General features: G+C 41.5%; 1 protein-coding gene and 1 long non-coding RNA gene across 3 annotated transcripts in view; one reads left to right on the forward strand and one right to left on the reverse strand.

Annotated features, from left to right (window-relative positions):
- The window catches only part of BTD (biotinidase), a 30,096-nt gene that overhangs the window by 8,688 nt on the left and 7,680 nt on the right, over nt 1–13,728 (reverse strand). The gene's annotated exons all lie outside the window — the stretch shown is intronic.
- LOC121033652 (uncharacterized) lies at nt 2,742–4,116 on the forward strand. Its single transcript, XR_005792046.1, has 2 exons — nt 2,742–3,683; nt 3,995–4,116. It is a non-coding gene; the product is annotated as an uncharacterized LOC121033652 (long non-coding RNA).

Consider the following 13,728-nt stretch of genomic DNA (forward strand, 5'->3'; position numbering starts at 1 on the left):
AATGCAACCGTCTAGAAAATATACGAGGATTTTCTAGAAAACGTAAGAGGATTTTCTAGGACGTACACCCAGCTATGTAGGCCCTACCAAAAGCAATTAGAAGTAAATTATGTCACTTACACTGACACTTCTGTGTGCCTTTTTTTCCCAAGACTAGGAGTTTTTATTCCCAATAGTTATGTGTTACCGTGTTAGAGTGAATATTCCAATTCTTCCTTGAAAACCAGCCTGGCCTCCCAGCTGAAGCCCCTCGCCTGACACACAGATTTACCAGGGGGTGTGCCAAGGCCAGGCCACTTGCTCTGTGGAGATGCACTGGGGCTGACCAAGTGCCCAGGAATCCAGATTAAACATCGAGATAACAAAGACAAATCAAGGAATCCTACTGCTGCTTTTTAAAAAGACAATGACGCCCTGTCCAAGTCTGACTCATAACTCCTGTGTTTGCATTTTAAAACCAAACTTTCCAGGCTGCAAACTTCCTTTTATTTTTCTCTTAATAGTTCCAGAAACAAAAGTAACCATAAGTATTTTCAGCAACAGAACAAGGACTCGGGAGGCTCAGTCTGAATCCTTGCAAAACCAAACACTTGTCGGGCTGAGCAGGCCTCATCCCACGGCCTTGTCTCACACACTGTTACTTCTTGTCCCAGGGACTAAGTGCACCATCCAGATACCCAACCCCAGGACTTGTTGCCATTCATCTGGGACCCTGAATGATGTTCTGAGATTAGAACAAGGAGCCTTTGAGCAAGCAGTCATGAGATTTTGAGTAGAAACAAAAGTATAATTGATAAGGATTCTTATCTGAATTTTGCCTCTGAAGACGAGCACGGGATAATTTTAACGGTCAAAATCTAGTTTCCGCTCCCTCTGGTTTCAGAATGATGATAATGGGGAATGGTTTGGGGGAGAAACTTTCATCTTCAAAGACACATTCCCGGTATTTCTCAAGCAGTAGATGCTGGCCTCACTCAGAGGTGGGGAAACTGAGGCCGGGGGAGGGGAGAGTTGTGTGAACCCGTGCCCGGTGGAGCCAGCTCAGGAGTTCCTGGGGCCCAGCGAGGTGGTCACGGCATCCCCTTTCTCAATGAAGAGCTGTGTGTCACCCATTTACTTGGGGACAGAGGACATTAAGTGTCAGGACTTGCAAAATGGTAAAACAAGAAAACTATGGAACCAGCAAGATAGTACATTTCTTTCTATTTTGAGAAAGTAAAATGTAGATTATTTACAAAAGGTGCTTGGCAGGAGGGCTGTAAATGGCAATCACTTGTGTGTGAACAAAGGTGGGTGATAATAAGAGGTTAGGCAGATTTAACCAGGTATTCATGCTTGAAAGAAGCAAGCTTAATGAGGTAGGAGAGAATGAGTAATTATGATAAAAATAGGTACCACAGTTTGCCCGTCCCGATGTGTGGTGAAATAGCAGCCGGTTTAACCAAATTTGCAAATGCTGGCTTTCCCTCTTTATTTGGCACTACACAAATGTCTCAAGAAAACCAACAAGGCCCAAGATAGGGACTCTGGAGGGCACAGCGGGTAGGAGAGGGGGGCAGTTTTAATGGGGCAGGACAGCATCCAGATCTGGTTTCCGGTGGTTACCAGGTGCTGGTTCACCACAGAAAGCACAGGTGGGCTGGGGTGTTGGGGCTCCCTGGGAACAAGAAGCTTCCAGAAGTCCTGGGGCTCTTGGAAACCCAGCCATAGATGTAGTTCTAGAGCTGGCCAGGACCCGGACGATAAACAGCCGTGAGTACAGGCGTGTGCTCAGTCTGAAAAGGTACACACACACCCTCTTCCATCGGAGGGCATTTGACAGGCGAGCTAAAACTGCAGGAAGGCCTGACACGAAGGCCCCGTCTGGGTAACGGTGTGCCCCCACACCCTGCTTCGTCCACTCAGCTCACCACGACCCTCTGATGTGGGGGCTCGGGCTCACAGGGTGCCCTGAGTCTCACTGCCGGAAACAGCACAGTGGGGAGGGTGCTCCCTTCAGACATCCAAGAGACATCCGACTGAGAGCCAGACGCGGGTATAGGTGTCAGGGTACAGCCAAGAACAAGCCCGGCCCTTCCTCAAGCAGCCCCACTCAGGATGTATAGGGAGAGTGACCACAATCAAATAAACACTGAGGATGCCTTACGCAGTATGTGCAAAGGGAAAATAAAGACAGGGAAGGGGGCAGTGAGGGTCTGGCCTGGGTGAGGGACAATTTTAAATAGTATGGTCAGGAAAGGTCTCAGTGAGGTGAGGTCTGCCAAAGGTGAGGGAGGAGGCCATGTGGATGCCTGGGGGAAATGTTCCAGGCACAGAGGACAGCTAGGTCAACAAGGCCTGAGTGGGAACTTGCTGAGAGGGTTCAAGAAACCAGCAAGGAGAACAGTGGGCTGGAGCCCAGGGCAGAGGAAGACAGCAAAAAGTGAAGTCAGAGAAAAATCACAGGCCCCGTCCCCAGTCTCTCACAATGCCAGGCAGTTGCCCTGTCTGCTTCCATTCTCCCCCTTCTAGAACAGCCCGTGAGATCCGGTTAAAGCCTAAGTCAGTCCTGACACTCCTCTGCTCAAAATCTTCCAATGCCTCCCCACTTTATGCAGAGGAAAAGCCAGAGTCCGTACAGTATGCCAATAGGAATGATCTGGGAGACAGGAAGTTGTTGACGGGGTGGGGAGAGCTTTGCTGGAGTGACATCTCTAAGCAAGCATCCTGACCTTTTAACTGCCCCAGAGAAGCCCCAGCATCTCATTTCATCATGAAAAATGTTCCTCTGACACTAATCCTGGTCGGGAAGGTTCCTGTGGTCTCTGAGAAAAAGAAATCAAAGTCTAAATTACACGGAAAGCTATTTTGTGGAAATTTGGTAACATATCACTCACTGGTTATTTTTACACATGCAAACTTTTTTTTTCCACTCTGCTAAGTGATTCATCTTGATAATTAGCTGTATTTCCTTCCTGGCCATACTAGTACAATAGTATCTTTTGCAATAAAATGAAAGGATTGTTATTAAGGTACTCTTAATAAGATAATTTCAGAGGCAGGTATATACATTTAAAAATTTATATATAGAACTATGGATCATTTTAATAAAAGATCCTGTCATGCCTGCCTTGTCAGGGAGAAGAACAGTCCCATGACTGGGAAAGGAGGCAGGAAAAGTCAGCAAAGGAAATGTCACATCCTGTGGAACAAAGCTGAGAGAGCCGCTAAGTCAGTAAGGAATCAGCACACTATACGTTCCTGTGCATATCTGGCAGGATGCCCCCCAAGTCACTGTAAAGTTCCAGATAGTTTTAAACTTACGAAGTTTATGATATCCTTGCCTGGATTCTTTTACAGAAGGAGAAATAATGTCCAATCTCCACCTAATTTACATAATCTGAATTTAAAGAAATCCCAAAATAGACCTTTTATTTCCTAGAAAGCCGCCTATTTTCTGGTTCCCCCCTCTGCCGATGCTAGTTGTGAGCTCGCCTGGGACTGGCCCCTGGAATAAGATGCCCCACGATGGTTTTAGCTTGGACAGTTTCATGCAAACCTATCCACCGATGACACTTTTGAGGTCTCAGTAGGAAATGTCAAGTGTAAATAAAACACTTGTGAGTGGCAAGTGATGATGGTGTCAAGATTCAAGGCTGAACTCCAAACAGCGAGTGAATTACCCAGTCCTCTGAATTGAACTGGTAAGTTGCGATTTCATTTTTTTTTGAAATTCCACCTATGATCTTAAAAAAAAAAGAGAGAGTGACATACAGAAGTGTAACTTTGGACCAGGCCTTTGATTAGGGCTTATTTCTGTTCCATTGACTACAGTAGTTTACCTTAGGACACCAAATGAGCAATCAAAGGATTGTGACACTTGAATCTAACTATAAGTCCTCTCTCTTTTCCTCAAATGGGAAATTATCTTCATAAGTTAAGTCAAATAATACTTCTCCCTGAAACGCCCCGGTATTTAATGTAAGAAGGTGCTTTCTTTTTCTTGCGTGGACAGAAAGAGCCCCTGCGGAGATGGAATCTACAGGTTCGCTGCTGCCACCATGTGGACAAACGGAGGATCATTGGCCCACGTTGGTTCACTCTTAAGTCGCACAATAGCAAAGTGATTCTTGTGTAGTAAGTGGATGGTGTTTTTCCTGCTTTCCTTCTCATTTTTAGTTTTTTTCTGCTTCCCACTGTAAAAGAGGTTTTCTAAGATGCGGGCTTCATGAAAACTGTTTTTTTATTTGCTATGCTTCCAGGACCTAATTTAGGACTGTAGTCACAAGTCCTAAGTTTGTTGCCATCTCTTACAGTGGTACACTTCATAGGATGTGACTGGATTTGCAGTGACACAGCCCAGCCACACTGTGACAGGCAGCACAATGAATGGCGGAAATCTAGCTGGGTCAAGGGTTCTAGGGGAACAAAATTTTATATCAACGCCACACTGACTTTTACATGTTACGTGCTAACATTTTCGAATCATTTGCACCATCCATTATTTCATCTTATCTTCCTATCACAGAAAGCAGTGGAAGTGAAATGGTAAAATTCTATTTTCACCGTGAGGGAAAACTCCAGCACTAGTTAGTAGTGAGAAGAGACTGGAAACCAAGTCTCCTGACTCCTGGCCCAGCCCTTCTGGCACATGTTGAAGAACTGGGGCAATTTATCAGTCAAACGTCCAAAGACCACTGGGTAGTGTTCAATTTAGCCGCAGCAGAAACAGATTCCAAGCAGCACTCCCAAGGGAGAATCTGGGGGGCCAGACCACAGCAGTGGTTCTCAAACGTGAGCATCCCTTCAGTCACCTGGAGGGCTTGCCCACACAGATCCCTGGACCCCGTGCCTAGAAGTTTTGATTCATCAGGTCTGGGACAGGGCCCCAGAATGTGCATTTTCTAACAAATTCCTAGGTGATGCTGATGCTGATGCTGATGTTCCTGGCATGCAGTCATACCTGGAAACCCACTGGGGTAGAAGGTAAAGGCACACAGAACATATGTTCTGATTCCTATATTTCCCTCATGTCAAAGACATGATTCAGAACCTTTGTTTCCTGAGTGCCTCCTCAACAGGGCTGATAGAATTGGGGCAGATTTCAAAGTGTTTCCACCATATTTAATGAAAATAAGTGGCAAAGTATTTATCACTCAAACTAAGGGGGAAAACTTCCCCCAAACAATCTGGGTCCATGTCAATTAAAGGATTCAGTGCTTGTCCTTAGCCTTAACAGAAACATCCTTGTAGAACCAGGTTATTGCTGGTTTTCATTTGTTTAAAGTTCCTGATTTTTTAAAGTTTATTTATTTTGAGAGAGAGACAGAGAGAAAGAGAGCATGCACACAAGTGGGGGAGGGGAATTGAAAGAGAGAGAGAGAGAGAGAGAGAGAGAGAGAGAGAGAGGGAGAGAATCTCAAGCAGGCTCTGAGCTGTCAGCGCAGAGCCCGATGCAGGGCTCAAACTCATGGACCATGAGATCATGACCTGAGCCAAAGTTGGACACTTAACCGACTGAGCCACCCAGGTGGCACCCTAAAGCTCCTGACTTTAAAAGACTAAAACCCAGACAATAGATAAATATTTTGTTATATAAATAGTTAATACATTTATACATTTAAATTATACACTTATAAATAAATAGGTAACCTGAAAAATCTCCTATATTCTGCAAAAACGTATCAGTTTCCGTCTCAAAAACATAGCAGAAATCCTTAGGGGTCAAAATTGAACCACTGACGATATAAGTCTCAAACTGGGTCCGGAGACTTTGTGGTCTGAGACTAATAACAAAGGAAAGAGCACACCCTAAGGTCAGGAACACGACAGGGATGTCCACTCTCGCCACTGTTATTCAACATAGTATTGGAAGTCTTAGCCTCAGCAATCAGACAACACAAAGAAATAAAAGCCATTCCAAATAGGCCAGGAGGAGGTCAAACTTTCACTCCTCACAGATGATATGATACTCTATATGGAAAACCCAAAAGATTCCACCAAAAAACTGCTAGAACTGATCCATAAATTCTGCAAAGTCACAGGATATAAAAATCAATGCACAGAAATTGGTTGCATTTCTATGCAGCAATAATGAAGCAGCTGAAAGAGAAATCAAGGAATTGATCCCATTTACAACTACACCAAAACCCATAAAATACCTAGGAATAAACCTAACCACAGAAGTGAAAAATGTATACACTGAAAACTATAGAAAGCTTATGAAAGAAATTGAAGAAGATGCACAAAAAAGGAAAAATATTCCATGTTCATACATTGTAAGAACAAATATTGTTAAAAGGTTGATACTACCCAAAGTGGTCTACATATTCAATGCAGTCCCTATCAAAATAACACCAGCATTCTTCACAGAGCTCGAATGAACAATCTTAAAATTTGTATGGAACCAGAAAAGACCCTGAATAGCCAAAGCAATCTTGAAAAAGAAAACCAAAGCTGGAGGCATCACAATCCCGGACTTCAGGACGTATTACAAAGCTGTAATCATCAAGACAGTATGTCCTGGAACAAAAACAGACACTTATATCAATGGAATAGAATAGAGAACCAGAAATGGGCCCATAAACATATGGCCAACTAACCTCTGACAAAGCAGGAAAGAATGTCCAATGGAATAAAGACAGTCTCTTCAGCAAGTGGTGCTGGGAAAACTGGACAGCGACATGCAGAAAAATGAACCTGGACTGCTTTGTTACACTAGACACAAAAATAAATTCAAAATGGATGAAAGACCTAAATGTAAGACAGGAAGCCATCAAAATCCTCGAGGAGAAAGCAGGTAAAAACATCTCTGATTTTAGCCACAGCAACTTATTACTCAACATGTCTCTGGAAGCAAGGGAAACAAAAGCAAAAATGAAAGGGTTTGTACCCAAAATCTATAAAGAACTTATCAAACTCAACACCCCAAAACCAAATAATCCAGTGAAGAAATGGGCAAAAGACATGAATAGACACTTCTCCAAAGAAGACATCCAGATGGCTAACAAACACATGAAAAAATGCTCAACATCACTCATCATCAGGGGAATACAAATCAAAACCACAATGAGATACCACCTCATACTTGTCAGAATGACTAAAATTAACAACTCAGGCAACAACAGAGGTTGGCGAGGATGTGGAGAAACTCGAACCCTCTTACACTGCTGGTGGGAACGCAAACTGGTCCAGCCACTCCGGAAAACAGTATGGAGGTTCCTCAAAAAACTAAAAATAGAACTACCCTACGACCCAGCAATTGCACTACTAGGCATTGATCCACGGGATACAGGTGTGCTGTTTCGAAGGGACACATGCACCCCCATGTTTCTAGCAGCACTATCCACAATAGCCAAAGTATTGGAAAGAGCCCAAGTGTCCACTGATGGATGAATGGATAAAGAAGATGTGGTTTATATATACAAAGGAGTATTACTCGGCAATCAAAAAGAATGAAATCTTGCTATTTGCAACTACATGGATGGAACTAGAGCATATTACGCTAAGTAAAATTAGTCAGAGAGAGACAAATATCATATGACTTCACTCACATGTGGAATTTAAGAGACAAAACAGATGAACATAAGGGAAGGGAAGCAAAAATAATATAAAAACAGGGAGGGGGACAAAACATAAGAGACTCTATAAATACAGAGAACAAGCTGAGGGTTGCTGGAGGGTTGTGGCTGGGGGGATGGGCTAAATGGGCAAGAGGCATTAAGGAGGACACTTATTGGGATGAACACTGGGTGTTATATGGAGGGAATGAATCACTGGATTCTACTCCTGAAATCATTGTTGCACTATATGCTAACTAGGATATAAATTAAAATAATAAATAAGTAAATAGATGAATGAATGAATGAATGAATGAATGCGTAAATAAATAAATAAATAAATAAGCACAGAGAAGGCTTCTTCCACTGCCAGTCAGTCTTCAGAGAAAAGAATGATGGGGTCACTTGCCGCCACTTTGCTTTTCTGGAATATTTATAGCTTCCGTTTAGGCTTTACCTTCTTCACCCTCTAAGAATGAATCATCAATTTCCCCAAAATGGGTCTTAGTGAATGTCAGCAAAGAATTATTTTTCAAAGTCTTTGGGAAATTTTTCCTTCATTTCTTTGTTGGACTACCTTCAACTAGAGGAACCACCTTCAGAAGAACCATCAGAAGAACCACCTTCTAGATAATGAGGACCTGAAGGCTGGACATCCAGCAGTAATACAACCAGTGCAAGGAAAATATGATGTCCCAAAACCTCAGGTCAAATTTTTCAGGGAAGATGTGCTCAGAAATGAGGGCAATGTGATTAACTCTTTGTGATTAAAAAAAATTTTTTTTAGTGTTTATTTATTTTTGATAGAGAGGGAGAGAGAGAGCATGAGCAGAGGAGGGGCAGAGAGAGAGAGGGAGACAGAATCCGAAGCAGGCTCTGAAGCAGATGTGGGGCTCGAACCCATGAACTGCAAGATCATGACCTGAGCAGAAGTTGGATGCTTAACTGACTGAGCACTGAGGTGCCCCAAGACTCTTTGTGATTATTAAGTGTATGGACACAACATGTCTAAGGGTGGAGTGGGTGAAACATCACTGTAAGTCCATCACCCCTGTGCTCTTACCTACCAGTGTTCAGGAGTGAAAATCCAAATCACAGAACCACGACGATGGTGGAAATGCCCTGGATGCAGACAGTGAAGAACAATGGAATGGGCACCACAGCCAGGGAACCACACTCCCCAAGGCAAAAGAACAACCCTTAATAAAATGATCTGGAGGGGTGCTTCGGTGGCTCAGTCAATTAAGCAGCCGACTCTCGATTTCGGCTCAGGTTGTGATCTTACGGTTGGTGACTTCGAGCCCTGTGTTGGGCTCTGTACTGACACTGCAGAGTATTGCTTGGGATTCTCTCTCTCTGTCTCTCTCTGTCCCTCCCCTGCTTGTGCGCGCGCTCTCTCTCTCTCTCTCTCTCTCAAAATAAATATATAAACTTTAAAAAATCTGGAAACACTGAAAATAAATAACAGTAGGAAGTATGAAACAAACAACAAACAAAGCTAAAGTAAGACATAGCACTAAAGAAAACATGCTGAAGTCTACTTTTTCCTAAGGAGAAACCAGAAGTTATTACATCGCGGGGAAGGCACAGTCAAGATCACCAAGAGAGAAACAGCACAAAGCAGGCAAACAGGTCCAAATGTGATCCGTTCTGAGTACCTATAGAGCATTCTCCTGACACAAACGTGGTGGGAACATGCAGGCGGCCCCACAGTATGGACAGGCGCTCACGGTATTCAGCTAGAGCACAGTACACAATCAAGAGTAACGGACTTTCCAGCCTATTCACTAAGTCGGTTGTCTTCTCCATCCACGGTATGGTAGAGGTGTAGAGAAATGGTTAGTATCTCCACCTTTGTCTCACTTCCTGGAGGCCCTGAGTAGTTCTGTTTTCTTCCGCTTTGATCAGATCAGTAGTTACTCGTGTGCCTTCTTCCCTCTGGTAAAGGTCCCAGCTCAGCCACAGCTGCATCTCCTCCAAGCTCAGGGCTCTTTGGGGTTGATGGAAGGGTGAAGTTGGATGGAGAGGTTTCTGACTCTGCCATGATAGTTGGTGCTACATTCCTGAGCACTGGGGACAAAGCAGAGGGGAATAGTCTAGCTCTTCTTAGGAAAGAGCTTACTCCTAAACTTGAAGGGGATCAAGACCCAGAGTCAGGATTTAACCCAAACTGATTTTGTGCAAAAGCCTATATTCTTTTTATGCCAATGCAACTCAAAACAATGGGGGGAAGCATGTGATTGAATAAGTGATATTGGGATGACTGACTTAACAAACAATTTGGAATGAAGTTTATTTTTTATTTTTTTTAAATAGCCCCAACACGGGGCTTGAACTTATGACCCTGAGATCATGACCCTGAGATCACAACCTGAGCTGAGATCAAGAGTCGGGCACTTAACTGACTGAGACACCCACGCGTCCCTGGAATTAAGTTTAGACATCTTAGGCCATATACAAAAATAAACTCAAAATCAAGAGCTATTTGAATGACAGGAAAACTAGCATAAATTAGAATTTGCCATCAGATATTTGATGAAACCACTTTCTAAAACCTGAAGGTGTTTAAACAACAGAAGAAACAGACTGACAAATGAAAATTTACATGCAAAATATAAACATCAAGACAACAGTTATAAACAGGCAATGAACAAGAACAGATATAAATGAGAAGAAAACAATCATAAACAAACACTTTGAAAGATTCTGAACTCGGGGGCGCCTGGGTGGCTTGATTGGTTAAGCGTGTAACTCTTGACTTTGGAGATCCAGCTGAAGGTCAGACCCTGTGCTGACAGCCGGAGCCTGCTTCAGATTCTCTTTCTGCCCCTCCCCTCCCAAATAAATAAAATAAACATTAAAAAAAGACTTTGAATTTATGTACAAAATAGACATTAACTAGTATTAGTCCAAAGTATTAAATTTGTAAAAGAAGTAAGGTAAATTAGTAAAATGATAAAGAATAGCAATTTCTCACTGGGAAAAAAGTTTGACAATTTCTATTATGAATTATAGTCTACTTCTGGGACTTAATCCTAGGAAGTCATTCAAAACAAAAGTTAGTTGAAATGACAACATACCATGGAAATAAAGAATACGGGCTTTTGAGTTTCAACATATGATTTCAAATCCTGGCTACGATTTACTCACTATAGAACTTTGAGTAAATAAGTTATCTGTCAGTCAGAAATGTAAAGTGCTTAGTGTTCAAGAAGTGGAAGCCAGTTCAAATTGAAGAATAACTCCCAGCAGCTAAAAGTTGGAAACAAACAATATTCAATATGAAGAAAGGTATGAAAATTGATGTATATAAACCAGGTGGAATATTAAGCAAACACGGAAAAAACAGTTATGAAGACTCTAATGATGGGCCACATTTAAGATGTACTAAATAAACATATAATAAATATCTTTCTGTATTTACAACGATAATAGCTAAGTAAAACATGTATACATGTGATCAAAGACTAGAAGAGAATGTGAATTAATGAAAACATGGTAGGTCATCTTACGGGGATTTAAAATATTTTCTTAAATGTTACCCTGTTTTTCTAATAAATGAAAAACGTAAGGGAAAAAAAAAAAACAGCTGAGACTTCTGGCTTACAGTCTGGCATATAAGGAGCTTGGAAGGAGCCATTCTATTGTTTACAAGTAAAAACCTAAAAGATCTGAAAACCAACAACTCTTCGTAATTGTTTCAGAGAACTGAGGTCACGGGGCAAACCGCTGCCTCCAAAATTAGAGAGACAGACAGGTGGATACAGAGAAGCACAGAAACCTCCGTGGGAGCCAGTACTAGCACAGGAAAACTTCAACTGCAACGGACAAATTTTGGAGGCTCAGGGCAGGTAAGTCAGAGTTAAAAACTTCCGGCTTGGGGGGCAGGGTACCCACACTTTTGTGAGTTTTGCCTCCACGAGCTCTACCAGGTTGTCCCAGTGAACACTGGGAAAAAATCTCATGTTTCTGGCAGGGAGAAGGGGAAAGCAGTCAGAGCATTCTGTTCTTCAGGGGGACTGCCCTCAAGAGAACCGAGCTAACCAATTAAGGTTTTATCAGAGCCTGACCTGGAGGAAGGGGAAATACCCACCTCCAGCCCCCTCTCACCATCCGGTGAACTTGTGAAGTTCACAGTACAAGGCACGGGCTCACTGCAAGACAGTGCGAATTCCATACCCAATTCCACTCTGCTGCAGACTGGAAGAACCACCCCAAAGCCCTGCCCCTTGACTTCATTTAAATTGCTTTGGCCCCCAGCTACAAGGAAGGCTGGGAAGAGTGCTGCATTACCATCTTGAATAAAATGAAGATTTTGCCAGATAAAATATAGGAAGCCAAGTTAAGCTTGACTTTTGGATAAACAAGTGTATTGGGACATACTTGTGCTAAAAAATTATTCATTGTTTATCTGAAAGTCAAATTTAACTGGGAGTCCTGGGTGCCCTGTTTTGTTTTTCTAAATCTGGCAACTCTACCCATAAGTGACCAACTAACCACTACCATGGCTTTTATGCTTATCACTTCCTTTAAAAGAAAAAAAAGCTTTATGACCCAATGTGCATCCCTAGACATTATAGTTTAGTCTTCCTAATTTAAAAACACTGATATATTGAGGTGCCTGACTGGCTCAGTCAGAACAGCATGAAACTCTTGATCTCGGGGTCGTGAGTTCAAGCCCCATGTTGGGTGTAGAGATTACTAAAAAAGTAAATTAAAAAAAAAATTAAAACATTGATATAGGCTTTAAGTCTCTTAATCTAGAATTTCCTTTTTCGTCCCTTTTATTTCCATAAAACAAACTTGTTGAAGAAGCCTGTAGATTAGACCTGTAGATTTTCCAACAGAATGGGTTGTATTATTGCAAATGCATGGTGAGGTTCAAACTTTTCCTCTTTCTTTGCTATTTCTTGCCAATTGGCAGCTGGATCCAAGACTGGATCAGACTCAGTGTCCATCCTTTTGGCAAGGCTATGGGTGGCAGTGTGTATTTTCATCACGAGGCACGTGTCTAACTCTCTTCTCATAATCTTAGCACAAAACATTGATACTTAATGCCTTTATATGTTCATTGGGGATTGCAAAGTGCTAGCTTTCTAATTCCATCATTTTATTTATTAATTGGAATACTTTTTATAAAAAGACATTCTATTTTATCTGCTATTTGGTTATCTAGTGGTACAGTGCATATAGAAAAGGCAGGATAAATGCTAGATTCTCTCTTCCATTCTTTTTAAAATCAGTTTTCAAGATAATGAATTGGTTCTCTATTATTCTCTGAAGTTGGCCAATTTTTTAAAATATCATTTATGGGTAGCTCAGTTGGTGGAGCATGCAACTCTTGATTTCAGGGTTGTAAGCTTGAGTTCCATGTTGGGTGAGGAGATTACTTAAAAATTAAAAAAAATCTTTAAAAAATATCATTTATGAACTCATATATTTAAACATATTTTATGAGTTTCTCTCCATCTCAATTATTATCATTATTGAAACTCAAAGTATCCCATCCTTGGCCAATGGCAGCCTCTTCAAGTTAGCTATGGATTCTTCTTGATCTTACCCTAGTAGTTTCTAATAGCTTCTCTGCAATCTGACATTAAACTATGTCCCAAGCTTCTCTTGCACATTCCTTGGCTCAGGTCTAGAAGTAGCCATTTCTGCAGAGAGCCTGGGTACAAAATTTATTCTCTGAAAAGACTAATGAAATTAAGCAAATCTTCATCAAGATTGATCAGGAACAAAAATAATAAACAGGCACATGAACATAAAGAAAAAATTAAAAGGGAACATAACAAAGATTTAGAATTGATTATCTGTTACTCTGGAACAAATGTATGTTGAATGGATACGTGGATGACACACGTAACTTTCTAGGAAAATAAAATTTACCAAAACTAAGTCCAAAAAAGAAAAAAACTAAGCAGAACAATTATCCAAGAAAAATTAAATTATCAAAGGCTCCTCCCCAGAAGCACCAATCGTGTTCTACTGTTTAGGGGAATTCTCCCAAACATTCAAGGAAAAGATACATACTGTATTTTTTTTATATGAAGATATTTACACCTATGTATTTTATACAAACTGTCCCAAAACTTTTAAAAAAGATGGTATAACCTTGATACCCACACTAGATAAGGATAGTTCAAGAAATGAAATAATGGTTGACTCTCAGTCTTTTTTTTTTTTTTTT

Source organism: Herpailurus yagouaroundi, unplaced genomic scaffold, assembly GCF_014898765.1.
Source record: "Herpailurus yagouaroundi ecotype Mexico unplaced genomic scaffold, PumYag 159, whole genome shotgun sequence".
Classification (NCBI taxonomy): domain Eukaryota; kingdom Metazoa; phylum Chordata; class Mammalia; order Carnivora; family Felidae; genus Herpailurus; species Herpailurus yagouaroundi.